This window comes from Empidonax traillii, unplaced genomic scaffold, assembly GCF_003031625.1.
Source record: "Empidonax traillii isolate 1590-97213 ecotype Southwest subspecies unplaced genomic scaffold, ASM303162v1 scaffold47:size1546949, whole genome shotgun sequence".
Lineage (NCBI taxonomy): Eukaryota > Metazoa > Chordata > Aves > Passeriformes > Tyrannidae > Empidonax > Empidonax traillii.
Window position 1 is genome coordinate 576521 of NW_020955240.1, and position 20286 is coordinate 596806.

The 20286-nt window shown below is 35.3% G+C and overlaps 1 protein-coding gene across 1 annotated transcript in view; it reads right to left on the bottom strand.

The window, feature by feature from the left end:
• RAB3C (RAB3C, member RAS oncogene family) overlaps positions 1-20286 on the bottom strand; it is a 121726-nt gene that overhangs the window by 63660 nt on the left and 37780 nt on the right. The window lies entirely within an intron of this gene.

Consider the following 20286-nt stretch of genomic DNA (forward strand, 5'->3'; position numbering starts at 1 on the left):
TTCAGGGTAGGGACTACCTGTTAATACATTTATATGCAATGCCTAGCATAACTTTTAGTCTACAAAAGAGAAGACTGAGATGGAATCTCATTAATGTTTATAAATATCTCAAAGGTAAGTGTCAAGAGGATGGTGCCGGACTCTTTCTGGTGGTGCCTAACAACAGGATGCGGAGCAATGGCCATAGACTAAAACAAAAGAAGTTTCATCTCAACATGAGGAAGAACTTCTTTCTATTGAGGACGGTAGAGCACTGGAACAGGCTACCTGGGGAGGTTGTGGAATCTCCGTCTCTAGAGACATTCAAAACCCAGCTGGATATGTTTCTCTGTCACCTGCTCTAGGTGACCCTGCCTTGGCAGGGGGATTGGACCAGATGAACTCCAGAGGTCCCCTCCAACCCTAACAATTCTGTGATTCTGTGATACCATCACCCATGTCTGCACAAAAATTGAGAAAAAGCAGTATCTGAAATACAGGAAAGACATAACTATTTCCAGCATACCTACTTAGTATTTTTAAGCCATTGACATTATAAACTTTAGATGAGAAGTAACATTTCAGTGCAATCCTGTAACTCACATATTTATATCTGTGCATATTTAATTTTAACAAACTGAAAAGTAATATCATTTCTGATTTTTTTAGTAGATAGGAAATAGTTTACTTAACAAAACAAGTAAATTTATTGAATTTACTTTCCTACAGAGAAAAAAGAATAAAAAATGGCAAACATATTTGGTGTGTTTTTTGAAATAGATCCTAGGTTAGTAGTAGTGTCTTGCGAAAAACAGAAAAATAGAATAAGCAGGCCTCTTTCTTTACACGTATATAATTCATCTTATAAACTGATAAAATAAGAAAAGGAGAATTTACACACAATAGAAAATTTTTAGATTAAACAAAAAATATCCAAGCTGTTTAGTGAATCCAGAAAAGGTGAAATAGAAAATTGCTGTTCATCCTGGATTACAACAGCTGCTAGCTACTTTGATGTGGTTTCAGTGATTCAAGATGAAAAGCTGAAGTAGAAAACAGGTCTTACAGGAAGTTAGGTCATGTCTTTGTGAGAAGGCCAGACAAACCTAAACTTTTCTACTTATGCTCTGAGCTGGCTGAGACTGTACCAACTGTTGTCTGGAGGTTGGATAGCTGCACCCAGATTTTCTTGTGTTACTGAATATTAAGGTATTAAAACTTCCACTAAGCCCATCCATATTCTAATACTCAGAGGTCAGTTCTTTCTCAATAAGTCAGTTTGTCAACGAGACGAAAGTATTGTTGAAATGTTGAGTAAAATGATCTCATGATTAGAACATCATCTGCTATTATTTAAAAGAACTTCTTTTACTCTCACTTTTTTTTTTTTTCCAGCTTCATTTATTTGGTTCGTTATTAAAAAAAAGTCTGGGAGGAAAAAGGGAAATATGGCCTATAGCCCACATTCAGCCTTTCTGTACAGAAGAGAGATGACTTTCAAACAAGTTTTATCAGCATCTATCAGCTCGTTTTTCAGTTCGAGGCATGTTTGATTTGTATGTACAACAGTATGAGAAACGGGAGCCCACTGCTACTGAAGCAAATCTTACTTTGCCACATATGATTTCTACTGAAGCCTTCCTGCATATAAGAGTGAAAAGCCAGAGCAATAAAGACATAAGTCAGTGATGCTTCATTTCTGAGACACTAACTATTCTCTGCGCAGTATTAAAGCTAGGTAGGGTGGGTTTAGGAAATCTTGATTACAGAAGATAAAAAATGAGTGTACAGTAAGACAAATCAAGGTGAAAACTTCTTAAATGATTTTACACAAAGTGTAAGGAAGCTGCAGATAAAGATCCAAACACTGACTGACTTTGGGACAGGAGATGCTCTTCTGGAGCTAGGCATTCGATTCATGTCAGTATGAGAAGGAACCACATATTTGGGATTGTTCTCAGATTCTAATTCATAATTCTAAATTCATAGGTAATGCTATGTTAATAGGATGCTTAAGAAAAAGATTTTCTAAAGGGATATTTCAGTATATAACAGATGCTATATTCATGCTATACTATTCATGACTATGAATAAAGTGGAGTTTATTATTTTCAAACATAGATAAGCACATTCCTGTTGCTATTATTTTATATTCACTTGGTATAAGGAAGTAATGAACATTTTAATAGGCCTAATTTATGCACTGTTTATAATCATGTAAGAAATAAACCCAAATATCAGTAACAATGGGTCAAAACTTTTCTGTTCCACACATTCATAAGCATCTCCTTTGTACTCAGACCAGTATATATGCGTAAGTGCCCTAAAAACAGATCCTTCTGTATGACTGCTAAGGAACTAAAACACCTTTTGACAGGAGAGAGAGCACAATAGAAAAATCACATAATTTAAACATTAAATATTGTATTTTATTACAATTATTTAATTTATTTGAAATAGATATTGCAACAACGCACATGTTCTTTCTGTTTATTAGCTTTTATTCTTATAGAAGAACTAAGCAGAAAAGAAATTATTTCCATATTTTATAATATTTATAGTTGTAAATCACTATAGCTGTAAATCACTATGTATCCTCAGGTATTGTTATATACTTATACTTCAAGAAAACCTTTTCCAGTTCAGGTATAGTTACTCTCTGCTGTTATGTTATCATAGTCCATTTTGCAAGACCACAGAATTCATATGATGACTGTCTTCTTAGATTTAAATTCTGAAATATATGTATTTGCACTGGCTGATGTTTATTTCTAAGCAAACTAAGTAATATAAGCCTGCGGAAGAATAAAATTTTACCTATTACTGACTGGCATTTTAATCAAAGCAAGTAATTTCCATCTTTGACAGGCAGAAAACAAGACACATAGGTCATTTGGGGGCCTTTTCATTCATGTAGTTATTGTCTGGTAAGAACAGATGATTGCTGATTAAACAAGCAGAGTGGAAAAGCAGAGGGGAATGAATAAGAGTGAGGGAATGCTTTATGAAAAGTACCACAGACAGAAGACAAAAAGAGGTATTTTAAAAATATTAGCCAAAGCAACGAAAAGAAATTGTCTCAGGAGCTGCAAGAAATATTTTCAAATCTTATAATCACTTCCATAAATTCTGGTTATATTAAAGGTACACTATTCCATTAGCTTCTGGCTAGGTGATCCTATCTTTTGAATCTTTTTTAGTAGGAGTTAGATTTTAAACATTAAATCACAGAGTTATAAGGTTTTAGTGGTCATTAGTTAGTCATTATTTAGTACTTTAGAAATTACCCAGTTTCTAAACATTGCACACTGGCTAATTGCCTACAATAGTCAACTATTTGGAAGACTTGCAAAATTTTCCATTGTGTGCTCTGATGTCTCTAGTATGTTTTGTTGGGCTTTTTTTGTTAATTGATATTTTTCATCTATAATTGAAATTAGTTATTTTAAAACATTTTCATGTTCCAGATTCTACTATGTATAATTTCATAATAGAAAAATTCATTGTTTCTTTGCCAGAGATTCAATAGCTAAAAGGAACACGAAAGCTTTTCCATCAGTAAAGACCTCAAATAAGCATCTACATCTATAGGCAGGGAAAGAGCAATGGTAGAAGTATAGACTATGTGCAAAATATCTGATTCTGGCTCGTGATGAACACAGTAATCTGGTATGTATTTGGCCAACTCTCCTTTATCATATATGTATCAAATTGTATGGAAACATATTAATTCTAGATTACCTTGGCTGTTCATTTGAGTTAAACTTAAAACTGTGAAATTTGACAGTACAATAAAAAACCCAAAGATTTGTTATTTTTACAGGAACTATGTGAACCAAGGTTTGTCCTGTTCTCCTCCCTTGAATCAATCCCCTAATAATATTATAGGAAATTTCCTACAGATTCCTATTGTTACTGTGGAACTGCCATATCATTGGAGTCCTCAGTGTATGGGGAGTGCACTAGCTGCTGACAACAATGGTCCCAGAGGAACTGGGAGATACCATGTAATAGCCACCTGTGCAAGTAGAAACACTTAAGGACAGCAAGCCTGCTGACTCAAGAAGAATCTGTGTTTTACATGAAGTAAAGAGTTTATGGGACTGGGAATTATCAAAATACAAAAGAAAAAAAGCAAGGTTCTAATAGTAATCCTAAAATATTAACTATTTAGCTTTGCCAAGTACACTTAGCCAAGTAAAGTCAGCAGAAATAAATCTCCCTTACTGGTTAAGTCCTGCTAAGCTAGACTTCATCTAGAATGTGCCATACCAGCTTAGACTACACCAAAATTTTTGAGCTACAAGTTAAATTAGGCCCTTTAATTCATTTGCTAAGTGTGAGCCTCCCCTCTCACCCTTATGTAGCACTACACCGCTGACAAGAATAATACTTTATGTAAATAACTTGCAAATGGAGTTGCTCATTATTGACACAGTTCTGAAGTGAAAGCAAACAGCATTTGGCAGCAAGAACTTTTAATGAGCCTGTCATGAGGGAATTCACTCTGCAAAACACAAACTTGTTTTCTAGCATGCTTGAGTGACTCTGTCTCTGCATTTCTGTTTCGTATGCTAAATATACGTATCTTTTTAGATCCACTTCCTCACTGCAAGTTTTACTTATATCATGATACAGCTTGCACTAGGTGCCAAAAACCTGGCAAGAGTAGAGGATTTCTTGGATGGTGTTTATATCTCTGCTTCACATCCAAAATATTTTAAGACAAGGCAAACAGAAAGATAAAATGAGAAATATGAGTTGGGTAAATCCTCACTTTGCGGGCCAAATTTTTCTGTCAAGGTAAACAAAAGTGGCCCAGCAATCAAGAACTTCAGCTCCTTAATAAGCTTCATTTTTTTTTGCTGTTGTTGCTACACATAGGTTATTTATATATTCCATCAAAGCAACTCTGTCTAATTTCACAAAAGATGCCTCTGATCTCTGGGATCGCAGGAAAAAAAAGGATAAAGGTAAAAGTATGACAAACTGCCAAAAAATCCCAACCAACCAACCTACCAAAACTCACATAACCCCAAAACCCAGTGCCCTGCCCATCCTGCTGGAACTAATAAACAAAACCAAAACAACAACAACAAAAAAACACACACACACACAAAAAGAAAAACAAAACAAAACAAAACAAAACAAAACAAACAAAAAAAACCCACACAAAAAAACCAAACCAACCAAACATACAAAACCCCATAAATCAGTAAGAGAGCTATTCTAGAAGGGACAAGAGACAACTTCTCCGAAATCTTCTTGAGATAGAAGGAAAACAGAAGTGAAACTACCTGAAGCCTGCTGCTAATCACCCAGGAAGCAGCTAACAGGTTATGCTAGCAGCAACTCAGGAAAGCCAGAGTATCACTATCTCCTTTCTAGACCATTGTAATTACAATTGTAACTTGACTTCAGTTGCCATTGGTTCTAGACTCAATTTTGAGTCTCAGTGCCATTTCAGTTCATGCCTCCCTCTTTTCCTACTACAAGCTGCAGCTTTCTCCTGGTCCTATGGCCTGTCCTACTTTGTTGGGTATGAGGATCAATTTCTCTTGTCCTTCTTTCCCAGCTTTGGATATACTTTAGATCAGTTAAACTTGGCATTATCTTCAAAAATTAAACACATTAAAGCACCACTTTATATTTTAACCAAGATTGAGAAGAATTTCTTGAAAGGCTCAAGTTTTGCTTTCAGGTTCCTTTTTAAATTTTATTTTATGAAGTGTGTTACAGAAACAAAGATTAAGTACTGCAACCAAAAATGTATAGTGGAAACAACAAATTTAAAAAATCCAATTTGCACTTCATGTAATAATGCAAGTACATTTTAGAAGTAAAATGAAAAGTTAAATGAATATTGGAGCCCAGTTTATCACTACAGTTACAGAAAAAAATTATTTAAATAACTTTCTATTTGTATTATTTTAAAATAGTTGTAAATCAGACTGTAAAAAATTCCCCTCATTTTTCAGAAAAATAATGAAGCAACAGAAAGTCGTTCTGAAAAAATAGTTATATACTAACAAAACCAGCAAAGCTTTGCTAAGTATTTTTGTTCTACAGGAAGTTATTACTATATGGGATGCAGAAGTGGGAAAACGTGCTTTTCTTAGTTATGTCATATTTTATTTTTTAAAGCTTCTGCTCCCAGAGACCTGAGATGGTACGGAACAGCAACATTTTTTTTTGTATTTTTAATCTTTGTAGTCAGACACCAAAAATGTGTCCTAGTGTATAATGAAAAAACTAAAAGGCTTTTAACAAGAACTGAAATTAATGTATTAAAACTTTTACTAGAACCAAAAAAAATTTTGGAAGGAACTGAATTCTGGCAAATCTTGAGAGCATTACAGCAACCTGCTTTTGAATGAAAGGAGAAGGAAGAAAGTAAAGATCCATAATAACATTACAAGGAATGGTAATGTTAGAAACCTGATACTCAGATATACTATAGACAATCTTCAGACTTGACAGAAAGTCTCCTTGAGCTCCAGGGTCGTACTCAGTAATTTAGACACTAAAGCGTGGTTGTCATACTTCCAGTGATATAGAATAGATTGGAAAGGTCAATCCTAATGCTGTGACACTTAAAAAAAAGAAAAGGTAGAGCTTTTTCATACACAGCTGGAACTTAGATAGGCACAGATGCCTTTCATTTAGCAGAGAGCAGAAAAAAATAAAATTAAGCTACAAAACAAGGCTTAAAGTCAAGTTGACTATTATCATACAAACAGAGAAAAATGTAGAGGTATATTGGAGTGCCAGAGTACATTCTTCTTCCCATTTCTGTACATTGATTATGTACTTATAAATCTTAACTGCTTCTCTCTAGAACTTATTAATTACAAAATAAGAATAATAATCTTTCATCTTTCTCTCCCTCTTGTTATTCTGTCCTGTTCTGCATCTCTTACACAGCCTTGTCTATTAATATTCACTACTCATATTTAATTAATTTACCCTTATTATTCAGGATGAGTTTGGATCCATGGATAGAGAAAAATTTGCCCAGCCATTTTGATAATAGGTCTATGTTAGTGGCTCACTACACTGAAAAAATCTGCATAATAGTGTCATCATATTACAATATTATGCAAATCCGTGTCCACTGATTAGCTGGACAGTGAGTAGCTGACAGTACCTCTTAGCTATTGAGAGCTATGAAAACAACTCCTTCCTCATGACAATGGCAAGCTAGGCACAATTTATTCTGGGCCTTTTTTAGAAGCACAGTTTTGTAACTCTCCAACTCTAAGAGAAAAAAGAGTTACTAGTAAAAGGGACATTTTTAAAACCATAAACCAAGAACTCTTACCAGAAACTCTCTCCCCACCTCTGCTTTTCCTTGCGATAAACCTCTGCGTTTAAATATGCAGTGAAGTTTCATTTAGAACAAATTACAGAAACCTTCCTATTAAATATAAAATTCCTTCCAAACCTTCTGAGGAGTAAAAGAATGCAGTTCTGGGCAGAATATTAAGTATAAAAAAACATGTTTAAAGGCTCACTAGAATTACTATCAACTTATGCTTTTCACATAGATTTTTTTTTTTTTATCTCAATTACCTATAAAAATGGAAGGAGACAAACTGCAACACAGAACCAGACAAATTTTTCCTGTTTTAAGCTAGAAACTATAAGTGCAATATTTCTGGAAGAGTTCAGCTATGGTTGAAGTCCAATCCAATCCAGAACTTAGAGGTGCAATGGCAAAAAGCACAGCTTAGTGCTTTAGAATACCTGCTGAATAAAAGTACTATGCTACAGTGTGGTCTGTGATGAAACAGTTTCCTCCTGCCTTGGTAACATAATGCTTCTTTAGAGCTGTCTAGAGGATTCCTCGTAGGAAGATCTGTAGGTTAACTTTTATATACTCCTTCTATGACTGTGGCAGCCACTGTCTCATGGGGCAGGTATCAAAGGTATCTAAGAAATTATGGAAGCTCTTTACATGTCGTACCTTAGGCAGGTAGTTTTAAATTCAAAGGCTTAGATGAAAAAGCACCTGCTGTTTTCTGGAGAACTTCACCAGTAATGTATTGAAGGCACAGAATGCAACCATCGTCTCTCCACTTGCAACGTAGTTCCTTCAGGCATTTCAGGGAGCTTTTCCTTCTGCTGACACTACAGAGGTGTGTTTGCAGGACAGTCTCCATAAATCTCTCTTTTTTTCCACTTCCAACTCCTTTGCTTTACAATAGTCTGTCATCACCAAACACTCCCTTAATACCTGACAGTGGATATTTCAATTCTCCATCACCACAGTTTTTTTCTTTTTCTTGGATCTGATTGTAGTGATTCATAATTTAGGTTTGCAATGATGGGTGGTATACAGTGTGTTCAGCACATGCAGATGAACCTGTCCAGAACGTTTCTGTGTTAAAGGGAGAGACAGAGAAAGAACACATGGCACAGGACAGCTGATGACAGCCTGAGATGCTGAAAGTTTTTTTCTATAGCATGGGAGTCCACCATGGCATTCAGACAGTCTGTGACACAAAGGTGATTCATGAAAGACCAAGAATCTGGTTCTATGCCTTTTAGACTTTGAATGACTTCTCTAATTTTTTCAAAGCTAATTTTTAATTAACTACTATTACAAGATGCTGAAAAATCATATTTTTCTTGCTCTTAATTATTTTAGTTTTCTCGTGTAAGAATCAAGAGGACATATACCTTATAACATAAAGACACCTTTGTCATCAATGTGCTGCTAGAATTACCCACACCTACGCAGGATTTAGCTATTAATTTGTGGAAACTTTAAATTGGGTTGAGGTCACCAAGGAAAAAAGTCTCCTCAAAGCAAGATGGATTTCTTACATAAAGTATAAGCACTCCTAAAATCTCTTCACTAAGGAAAGAATAGTTAAAGATGCCAATGAGAAACAACCATTTAATCTACTACATGATATGAGGATGGGTTTTTATGTGAAAAATCTATTATTTAAACTAAAGATCACTGTGTTTTCTTGCTTGTCAGTAAATACCTCTGCCCTATGGCTACATTTCAAAAGGTTATGCATAAAACACTTCTCTAATGTACTGGTATTTCAAAAGAAACATATAATTGAAGACAGTACAGGTTATTCCATCAAGAAAGTATTCATTTACTCTGAAAATGTGTCAGCAGCTGATGATCCTTAATGCACACCAATTGTCCTTTATGTTGTTTTAGTTCAAAACTATAAATTATTAAAGAGAGAGTTGTAAGAAGAAGTTAAATATGTGACTAATCTATGAATCTTGCATTATTTCAAGTACAGTGCCCTTACCTTTGCATACTGTTTGTGGGGAGTCCTGCCATAAAGTGGCATCATCAAACTAGATTTCATTTAAACCGCTGTTTTATTTGTCCACTGGTCTCTTTTTCTTTTAGGTCAGACTATTTGAGAACTGTGTGCCTAGCATATGTATAAGCATATTAGTGATTCTTATGACTTTTGGAGAAAAACAGTCTCACCAGAAAGCAAAATTGACAGAACTGCAAATAGATGGAAAGGGAAAGGAAAGGGAAAAGGAAAAAAGGGAAAAGGAAAAAGGGAAAAGGAAAAAAGGGAAAAGGGGAAAGGAAAAAGGAGTAAGGGAATGGGAAAGAAGAAGGGGAAGGGAAAGAGGAAGGGGAAGGGAAAGGCCTCTCCAACAACCTGACTGCTTCAGGGGTGACCAAAAGCTACAGCATTGTTAAGGGCATTGTTGAAACGCCTCTTAAACACTGACAGGCTGGGGGCATCAACCACCTCTCTAGGAAGCCTGTTACAGTGTTTGACCACCATCTCAGTAAAGAAATGCTTCCTAAAATACAGTCTAAACCTTCCCTGGCTCATCTCTGAACATTTCCAATGTGTCATATCACTGAACACCAGGGAGAGAAGGTCAGCAGTTCTCTCTCCACTTCCCCTCCTCAGGAAGCTGCAGAGAGCAATCAGATTTCCCCCTCAGACTCCTTCTCCCCAAACTAGACAAACCCTCAGCAGTGCCTCACAGGAAATGCCTTCTAGCTCTTTAAGCAGTTTGCTCTCCTGCCAATGTATTTAAATGTCTAAATTTCCTTTTAAAAATGATATATTTATTAATAAATATCATTAATTTATAAACTTTAATAAAATCTAAATACAGTAAAATAAAGCATTTACATTTCTTGCTTTATTTTGATACTATCAGTCATATTTCCTTGTCATGAGGAAAGAATTATTTTCATAGCTCAAATTAAATGTTTTTAGATATGGAAGCTACTTTGGAGACCTAGTCACTGTGAAACAGATTGTAGTACAGTAGCTGGTATTGGAACAACTATTACAGGCATATATGCCTATATATAAAGCAGAATAAAAAATTTATTATCTCATTCAATTACTCTCTCAGAAACAGTCACATTTTTTTTCCTTTAGGTTTTTATCCAAAGAAATCTTGAAAAAATTAGCAAATTTTATTTAACAAATAAGTTCCCTGTATCCTTGTGCATAACATTAAACACCCCCACTAACACAAAGACAGTTCATGATCTAGCAGTAAGTAGAGGAAATGCAGTGGTGTTACTTTCTTGATCACTGCAAATTAATTGTATTACTTCAGAGATTTATTTTTCGTTTTTAAAAGCATTGTAAAATCACACTGGTATTAAAAATGCTATATAAGCTTTCATTGAATTTCATTTCATAAGGATTTGACTCCAGCTGCAACCACCACTGGCAATATTCTTCAAAAAAACTGGTCATTAAAGTTGGATCCAGATTTTATCAAAGAACAATCATATAAAGATATGAAATATTTTTTAGTGGGATTTACTGGATGTGCCATGCTTTTAAATGTCTAAATAATTTGCATACTTGGGCTTAAATATTTGGCCACTTACTTTCCAGCCTCTTGAAGCCAATACAACTTCAGTACATTTGTCACCTGCCTATTAGGTTTCAACACTTCCCTGTGCAAACTATAACCTTTGTGAGAAAAACATAAGCACGTAGGTAGGTGTGAGCATGCAAATTCATATCTCTGGACTACTAAAAGACAGGTAGTTTTAAAGTCTATTGTAGTCTATTTCTATGTAGAAATACACTTACCTGTTCTTCAGTAATTTTTCTAAAGCATCCATTACTGGCAAACACCATAGAAGTAGTACTGGACTAACTGGACTTTTAGTCTGACACAATATAGTTATTCTTATGATCTTAAAAATATTCAAGAAAGCTCAAAACTACTACGTAGCACCAGTTATTATCAAAATCTTGCTAGAAAATCTGATTTTTTTTTTTTTTCTGCAAAGAGGGATGAACTACAGTTGTTTCAACAAAAGTTCAGAAAAAGAAATTCATTTCTTCAACAAATAGAGTGGTAAGTGAAGCAAAGAGCAAGTATTAAAGGATGAAGTTATTAATTTGGAAATTTTCCTTATATTTCAAAAAGCATCAGATAAACAAATCAGCAAAATTTCTACAGTTCAAGGAATAAGATTTGAAACTTTACAAGTGCCTCTGGAACTTGGCAAGAAAATCTAGAATCAGTTCTTAACAAAAGTGTATGACGAACTTTATAAATGCATAGGTAGGCTGATGCATTTTGAGAAAGAGATGTATCCAGAAGTCTCAACGAAGAGAAGTAACTTCTGTAAGGAATTCAAGCTTTCAAGCACTTTGCTAGATGATGACTTAAACCAGTAATCATATTCTGGGATCAAATCTTAGATGAATAAACAGCTCTTTTCGGACTTTTACAAAAATCTGGGTTTTTAGATAAAAGAAGAGAAACAGGGAGGAGGGTTAAAATGATTTATAAAACTTAGTATTTAGAAATTCAGAAAAAGAATGTGAAATTTTCAATCACATAGAAGTGATGACCAGTTTGCTGTGACTCATAGACAGTAAATACTAAGAGCCTATGGAAAGAAAAAAAAAAATCAAAATTTTCGTTGACTAAAAATCCTCATTATTTTAGTCATTATTATATATTGACTGGAGAAATAATACTGGACCTTTGGATTCTGATGCAAGATTATTTCACTGGAAAATGCTGGACTACTCAAATTAACTTTTGCTAAGTTTATTTTTGTGTGAAAAATTTGATTACAGCAGGTAATTGGATCAAATCCAGTGCATCAAGGAATTAATGGCCAAAACCACAAAAAAACTCCCTCCAGAAACAGGTCATAGGTTGTAGAGATCCATGGAGTAGCAGAATCAGAAAAACATTCACTATTGGGTATGGCAGACATAACTATCTCCCTCTGTTTTCCAGTTCACATTTACAGGCTTATAAAGAACAACATCCACAAAGGCCCAAGAGGCACACAATCACTTTACACCTGAGAATTTATGCAATTATTTTGACAACTCACTTTTATTACATCACACAAAACCAAATGATCCTTTTTGAATCCAAGCAGATAGATTTCTTAGTTTTCTGAGGAACTCACAAAAATTCCAATTTCACAATGCTGATATTACCTCCCTTTGCCTTACATTTTAAGCAAGTGAAATAGTGACTTATGGGATCAATTATTATGAAATTTTCAAGCACAATACATTTAGAGAGAAAAGTCTTCTTGCTTCTGTAGGTGTAACAGTGACATTATATCCACTAATTTTATTTTTAGTAATGAAATATATATTCAGAAAACTTAGACCATTATATTACTAAATTAATTAACTGTTGTGGTTTTGCCTAGCAGCCAGCCCCTGGGGCTAAGGATGATTTTGTCCAGGTGGATTTCCGGACAAAAAAGCCAATCAAAAAGTTCAGTAACGCCTTTGCTAATTACATATTTAAGAAAACGGAAGAGAAGGTTGTGGCACAGTTGAAATTAGGTAGCCATGTAGGAGTGGCAGCAGGCCCTAAGGAGGGCCAGGGCCCCCTCCTCCCCCGGCCCTGGGCCAGGGGCAGGTGTGGCACTGAAGCCCCCCTTCTCTCCTATAACGGAGTAGAGAAGAAAAAACTTTAGAGGACTGACTGCTTGGACGAAAAACCACTGCAGAAGAAATTCCAGCAGAGAGATAATGAAGTGTCCAAGGTCGAAGCTGGCAGCCAGAGGAGAGAGAAGAAAAGTTCGAAGGGGGGGGCTGTTTCTCCCCCCTTTCACTCTCTCTCTTCAGCAGAGAAAAGACTGAAAAATAAATCCCTGCCACCTGTAGAAGTTTGCTGGGCTGAAGAGACCCCCATGCGGCTCACAAAGGAGCTTGTGGATATACAAGGAAGCCGAGACTTCATGGGAAAGACTGAAATGAGGCAGAGTCCTGCTGAAGATTTATGAGCCTGAGAGGCATGAGGCTTACACCGGAGTGAGAACAGCTCGGGTAAGCTTGGGATCCAAGTGAGGGATCCATGCTAGACCCATGTCAGAGAGGTCTATCAAGGGACCTACACGGGAAAGAGGGGTGGACTCATAAAGCATTATCCCCTGTAACCCTGTGGTGAAGATCATAGTAAGCAAGTGTCTCCTTGCAAGTCCATGGAAGAAAAGACCTTCAAGGCCTGAGTAACCACAGCCTCCGGTTTTAGCCCAGGAGGGGAGTAAGCCCAACCCTGGAAGCCAACACAGAGCAAGAGAGAAAGAGAAAGAGTTCCAGCTATGACGAAAAGGAGTTGTCATCCTGAGATAACAGAAGAGCTTTAGAGTGTTGCAGAGTTATTGAAAAGACCTGGAGCTCTGAGAATGGAGAAAGAAACTGCTTCTCCTCCTTGGACTGATATAAAGGAGGGAGAAGTATATCTGTAAATACATAATACTTTTACTTGAGTAAAGTTATTGTAGATATAGTTCTTTAGTTTTTGTCTTATTAGTAATAAATGTTAATACTATTTTTCCCCAATCAAGCCTCTTTTGTCTGCATAAACCTTCTCTGAACTTATAGTAATTGTGTGAGGTGTAAGAACAAACTGATCCAGAGCAAAACCACGACATTAACCTTTTAAGAAGATCCAAAAACATTTACACTGATTAAAGCCGTACAATTCTATCAGTCCTGAAATAGCAATGTCATCACAAGAGATGAAATCAAATACCATTGCAAAATGCAATGAAGAGATTCAGACTTGTTAGGCAAGAAGGCCTGATTGAAATGCACAATTCCTTCCAAAAAAATTATATAATTCTTATTTGTATTACCACGCAGAATGATTGCCATGGCTTATTTAAAGTTTTGAATACAAATATTTCAATTAAAAAAAATGTCCTAGCATAAATAATTTCCAGAAGTAGGATTTAGATCACATGCGATGATCTCTAATTAGTGCTATTCTTCAGCTGTGATTCTCGAACTACAGGTGTTCTTCCAGAAATCAGAGTTATTCTGTCTTAAAGGAATAGGAAATTACCATCTAATGGAAGCAGAAAAATGACCAGCTGTGAAATCTATAGCAAGTACAATTATAATCAGAGCTACATTAAAGCACTAGCTACTACAAAACCAGACACTGGGCTTATATACAGTCAAAAAACAGTCTAAAAGCAAATTGAGTGTAAAATAACTTTCAAAGGGATTCACTACCTATGGTGCAGCACTGACTACATTGAAGTAGTGGATGCTTGATCACAACAATTCTGCTTTTTGTACGTTGTAGTATTTCTTCTGTAATTTAAAAAAATCAGTAAAACTAAGTCATACTTCCTGGAAGCCACCATATTCCACTGCATCTCTATCCCATTCCTTCCCAGTCCTCTACTTGTCACATAATAGTAGTTTTACAGTAGTAGCAGGGTTCCTTAACTTGTCAACAATATAGTCCGAAAGGTGCATTTTTCTGTGTATATACAGAAATTTTTAAGTATATATGTATATAATATGACAATGTGAGTGTAACATAAACAAAAGATATTACACTAATCTATTGTGATATAAAGATTTTTTTTGTAATCTCGACCTAAGTATTATGTCTTTATATCAAGGAAGAAGAAAGCAAATTTTTCACAGGACAATTTTGTGTCTACAGTCCGAGAATTCTCACTGACCTTATCAAAGCATGAGGAGAAGAAAATATACCTATGCATAATTGTTCCTCTATACATTCACATTTCATTAACTATAAACAAAGAGGAGAGTTACCTTACCAAAGAGCTATACTCAGGATTGTGAATTGGATATGCAAGCATACTAAGGCATTGCAAATTTTTTGGATTCATATATTATTTACCAAAGAAAATCAAACATGAAGTTAAATGTAAATGATAGCAAATCAAATTAATCTTTTTCAAATACAAATTAGACAAAATTAATTTCTAAAGCCACGTTAAGAAATCCCTTGAGTGAGCAGCTATCAAGCACATAGCAGAGTTAACATAATTCAAGTTCTTCTAACAACATCTTCCCAGGTTTCTTTTACTGCAAAAGGCATCTTTTTCGGCCGATATGCATTCTTCCTTCATGTAAACTCTGCATTTGGCAGCTGCAGCTTTAATAGAAAGCCCAGTAATCTGTTCACTGACTATAATACTGACCAGCACATTAACTGGAAATTGCATTATTAGACATTTAACTATGTGTTCTTTGATCCTAGATAAAAACTGAAGATTATTTCTACTCGGATTTGATTAAACTGTGGGACATGTTCTTTCACTGTGCAGACATAACTGAATTATCCTCCATCAGCTGACAAAATGCCACTGTGAGTGACAAGGCAAATGGACAGCAGAAATGAAGACTTGAATAAACATCAAAGTGAAAACTGACCCCAGAAAGGAGATTTTTTTTTTTTTAATATATAGTTTCTAATATACTGTGAGGGGAAAAAAAACACAAAATCTTAATTCTGCTAATTTCACATGTAAGCACGATCAAAGACTGCTGCTTTGAGGATAATTTGTCAGGGTTGTTTATTAGTCAGCTTCACATAGGCTCCCAGGGGTTTGTGTTTCAGCCAGCAGCACACAGCTCAAATACAAGTTGTTAATTTTGCTAAGTCTAACTGCTGCTAGCAACTGGAGAGGGAGAAGAATTAGCCCTTTCCAAACACCTGCATCACAAACAGCAATCCCAGAACATGACAGAACTCAGTTCTTATATTCAGTTCTAGAAGAACTGAAATGTGCTTTGGATTTCAGTCACCTTTACCAATGAGGAGAGGCAACAAATAAATGTGGGGAAATGATTTTTCTCCCATTTTTCCCTTTCAATCTTCAGTATGATGAAAATGTGATCTGTTCGACACATAATTTTGGCTAAGATGGATGTACTACAATCTTTTCTTTTGTAGTACATTTGCTTTGATGCCAAGTAGCTTCAAAGTCACTGGGTGCTGCAGGAAGTTACATGTTCTCCAAACTTATAAAAATCAAACTTCTCTTATGTACAGGGGGATTTGTGTACTTTAGGTAACCAGTTTTCAAAACTGTGAACGAGGACAGCTCCATAAGTCATCATTAGGTGTTCAAGAAGACTGAAACTAAAGAATTATCAATGATTAATAGGATTCGAAATTTAAAAGGAAGGAGGCACAATTCTGTTCTTAATTACACAAAATAATTAAACAAACATATAGAGCGCAATGAAACCCAGACTGATGCAAATCAAAGTGAAGATCCCCAAAATGAAATAATTAAAATTTTGAGTAATTATTCCCACTGATGATGGACTTACCATAACATTTATCCTTTTATATAATATATAATGTATAATGTAGTGTTCCATTTATGCAGTTCTATGTTTTAATTATATTAACTTCCAAGTCCAAATTATGTGATGGTTGGGGTTTTTGTTTGTTTGTTTTAAAGAGGCTATTTCAGGTCAGACCTTTTCCAAAGCAGATATACCAAGAGCAAAAACAACTCGAGTGTTTACAGAAGGATTAAACACACCACTGACTCATCACCAGACAGAATACAGCAAAGGTTCAAGTAGTTCCAGTATGGATGTTTCAAAAGAAAGTATGACATGTACTTTAGATTGGAAATAGTAGATTTAATTACTAACTAATTAATACTCTTATATTCACAAATTTAAGCAAAATACACTTCATTTAGTCAATATGGCCAAGAGTGATCTTAATCTCACAGCTCAATTTAACTGAACTTGAATCAAAATTAATAACCACAAAAATTATTCTCTGCTCTTGAATCTTTAAAAAGACTTACCATATGCTTACCTAAAATATAATAATTGGAATGTCAGAGTTATCCTGTATTTTATCAGAAAATACTGTGAATTAACAAGTCTTTGGAACCACTGCTGAAAATAGCCCATTATATCAATTCCAATTGATATAGCAAGTAGTAAAGTGCTTAGCAACAAATCTATTATATATAATTATATATTATATATAAGCCCTCCTTTAAAAAAGAAAAAAAAAAGAAATGTACAGGTTTAAACATAAAGTTGTCAGTTTCATTTTTATATACAATAATATAGGCTAAATCCTACCAAAGAAAGGGGGTCAGAGGACAAATATAGTGTCTAAGGTAGGTGATATACTTCCAACTTGTGAGGTCCAAACAAATATATATCTTCTCTGCTGACCATCACCCCAGGACCCATGCAGAATAATCAGGGCTAGTGAAGTCTGAACTGACTCAAATGCAGAATGAGGCATGGGCAAGGGTCTGACATCATGAGGTACCAGGGACAATACATGAACATGGGTCTTGACTGATGAACTAAGATCATTCATACTACATTGCAGTGGGTTATTAAAACCTCACTTAGAATGTACAGTTTGAATGGGTTTGTTTCTTTGTTTATATTTTAATTCAGTAACTAGTATAACAGAATGCTGAAGACTAAAGCAAGAAAAAACTGGGTAGGGTGCACTTTTTTCTTTCTCAAGGCTCAATACAACAGCTATACTTTGCATTTTAAACATTATATATTTTCCTCTCTGTCTTCTTTCTGACTTTGAGAGCTCCTTTGTGCATGTATAAAGTGTTCATCTCTATAATACAAGAGCAAGTACAAGCAAGCTGAATATCTCGCAGGTGGAGTGTCTGAAACATAGAATAGATTGAGTGAATTATCCATGTATAGTGGTATAGAATATTAAATCCAAGACCTCTTATAACTGCGCCAGCTTTTCCCTTCCAACTCTCTCTCTTGCTGAGAAGAGTGACTAAATCCTTAGTATAGAGTTCATTTGCTCCTAAAGCAGTAAAATCTGCTGTACACTATCATTACATATCTTTCCTCTAATAAAGAAAACATTCAAAACACAATGCCTAATTGCAGAAAAAAAGGGATGACTCCCATTATTATATTACTTATATTTATTCTCAGAGATGTGTAGGGAGTATTTCATTGGATACCTAACAAATATAGAGATATATATAGAAACGCATGCTATATTAATTCAATCTGCTACGACTCCTAAAATATTGAAGTTCCATTTTTCCTTTTATGAATGACACCTATGTTCAAGGAATATTAAAGTGATAATACACATTTGGAGCCTTTTTGTTTTGCTTTGTTTGTGTGGGGGTTTTTGGTATCTTTCTAGTTCGCTTTTGTTGTAGACAAAACCCCTGAAGGTGATAAACAATTTGCTTATATTTGCAATTATACTTCAGTATGGCAAATATCCATCTCCTCTGCATCTGTCTGTATCCCAAGGACAGTAACAAATTAATGCATTTCCACTGCTCTCCTTAGTGATCTTAAATACTACAAAGGTAGTCTTTTGGTGCATTACAGCTTGATCTTTAAATAAAGTTTGTTTTACCAAAACTTGTGGAAACACATGCAGTTATCAGAGGAACTGGAGTCTGCTAGAAATTTTGTCTTTTTCAGCTACATTTTTAGGAACTTCTGTGTTATTTGCTAATGACATCTATGCTTCCACAAGAATAGGAGAACATATGGAAGTATAAAATTTATTCAGACCCTGAACAGGCACCTCAACACAACTGAATTATCCAGAATGGACTTTTATAGAGATCAATTTGATATCATGATTGTATATAATTTGCAGAATGAGAGACACTATTGATTTAATTTAAAGTTGAAGTAACTTGGGTAAATATGACATAAAACTGTCTCATACAAAAGGATCTCAAACATTTATCAAATCAATTTGATACCACAAAGGTTTATACAAAATCAGTGCTTTCTATAAGCAATCATGTGGTCATGACTGTAATTCAATACTCAGCGCTTTACACACAGCATTGTTTTCTCAGAAATCTACAATGCCTGAAGCATTTTCCCAATTCACCAGAATTGGATGTTCCACTTAAAGTTGGTCTAAAATAAGCTTTGAAGCGGATAGAAAATAAGCTCTGAAGTGGAAAGAAAATAAATGAGAGCTCATCCACATTAAAAGACTCTTGTACAGAGCCCGAGGGGTCTGAAAAATAAAGCTGTAGAAGAAATATTGAGAAAACATATGGACTTGCTGTTAGGAAAATATAAAGGCCGAAGAAGATCTGGTAATATCTAGTCAATTCATAGATATATGCACATAAACAGTACTCTACACATAAATTTGCTGAACTTCTTGCCTTATCTTTTAAACACTGACATCCTCTGATTTTCATCCTCAGTTACAGCTGGAGTTCAAACTTGAAGGGTAACTAACAACAAAGTAAGCTAGCACTTGGGATGGGAAATCTTTAGTGTTAGTGTTCTCCAACTTGAATAGAAGCCCTAGAGAGAAGAAGCAGGAGTAAAAGTGTGGCCAAATTAATAGGAAAAGCTAAATGGTCAAGAGAAAGAATTATGAAAGCTCTGGCTAAGGTGCACAAGCGGAGGTGAATACATGTGGCAAGGGCAGATACAGTTTGAAGGGAGGTAAAATGAGAGGAATGCCAACTACAGAATAACCCAAGATCCTCAGCTTGAAGCAGGCATGACAGAATAAAGGCTAAGAAAGTCAGTCAGGAAGATGTATCACCACTAGTGTAACAGAAAACAAGATTAGGAGCAAGGATGAAGGTAAGAACTAAGCTGGTTGGGAGAACACAGTGCGGAAGCTGAGATACAGATCAGTACAAAGCCAAAGACAGGTGCAATAAAATAAAAGCTGAAAAGAATATAATCCAGAAACCGTCTGAATAACAATGTGAAATAATTGTGATTTCCTTATCATTAGGAGGAAGACAAAGCCAGGTGTATAAGCCCATCCTCAGCTGGGAGGGATTTACTAGACTCTCAGCTGCTAAGGATGCCAGCTGAAGCTATCTGAAAGGCTGGCAGTTGAGTTAAAGCCTGATGGAGAGAGTCTTTAAGTGGCACACAGCTTTCATGTTCCACAAAGTGTTGCAGAATTATTCTTCTGAGAATAATTGTAACAAAACAAGGATGCTTTATAAACAGAACATCATATCCTTTTTGCGGGTTTCCAAACTAAGGCTAACAGAAACATCAATTGAACTCTGAGACTTTCAGT